We start from the raw sequence: 914 nt of genomic DNA on the forward strand, positions 1-914 counted from the left end.
TGGGATGGGTGTCGCGTTCTGCAGGGGCGATTGCGTGGGTTGCGCGGTACCTAAACATGCTACTGGAAATGGACCCACACTGTGAACAGAACTCAAGGCTATGCTTCTCTTCACCCAGGGGCAAAAGGCCAAAACACCACATGCTGTGACTCACCCTGTTCTAATGTCTGCCCTATTAGGCAGGGAATGGATGGGTGCTGAAGCAGGAGGGAGAGGTCAACTCTAATAATGCAAATAATACTCACAAGATAATATACACAAGCTTCCGTGTTTTCCATAAGCATTGTGTGTCAGTTATTGCTTAGATGTAAAAGCTTACATTTATAACCCTTTTAGATTTTTTAAGTTTTGCTTGCCTGAACTTTCAGCTCAAAGGAGAAACCTCTCAGGTTTCATTAAAAATCTATTAATTATTGTCATATGGAACAAAATTAGGGTAAATTTTGACAATATAAACTTTTACCCCTTTAATAAATTCTTCCAGGGGAAAAAAAATAATTGAAAATTTTTTTAGAAATTAAATTTTCAAAAGTGACTTGTTACAAAAAAAATATTTCAATTAAATGCTATTATTTTAAATTCATCAAAGAATCTTGAATAAAATGCATCATGACTTCCACAAAATATAAAGCAGCACAACTCTTTTCAACATTGATAACTATAAGAAAAGATTCTTGAACAGCAAATCACCATATCAGAATGATTTCTAAAGGATCACTGAAGACTCAAGTAATGGATGCTGAAAATTCAGCTTTACATAACACTAATAAATCACATTTGAAAATATATTCACATAGAAACAGCCCTCTACGAACACTACGCGAGCAATTGAATCGCCATTGGCTAGTAAATGTTTTAGTTTACTCGCCAGACTGAGATATATATATATATATATATATATACACACACACACA

The 914-nt window shown here is 34.7% G+C and overlaps 1 protein-coding gene across 4 annotated transcripts in view; it reads right to left on the reverse strand.

The window, feature by feature from the left end:
- The window catches only part of LOC107757412 (radixin-like), a 69,487-nt gene that overhangs the window by 10,472 nt on the left and 58,101 nt on the right, over positions 1-914 (reverse strand). The window lies entirely within an intron of this gene.

The sequence above is a fragment of the Sinocyclocheilus rhinocerous genome, unplaced genomic scaffold (assembly GCF_001515625.1).
Source record: "Sinocyclocheilus rhinocerous isolate Xijiao unplaced genomic scaffold, SAMN03320098_v1.1 scaffold1284, whole genome shotgun sequence".
Classification (NCBI taxonomy): domain Eukaryota; kingdom Metazoa; phylum Chordata; class Actinopteri; order Cypriniformes; family Cyprinidae; genus Sinocyclocheilus; species Sinocyclocheilus rhinocerous.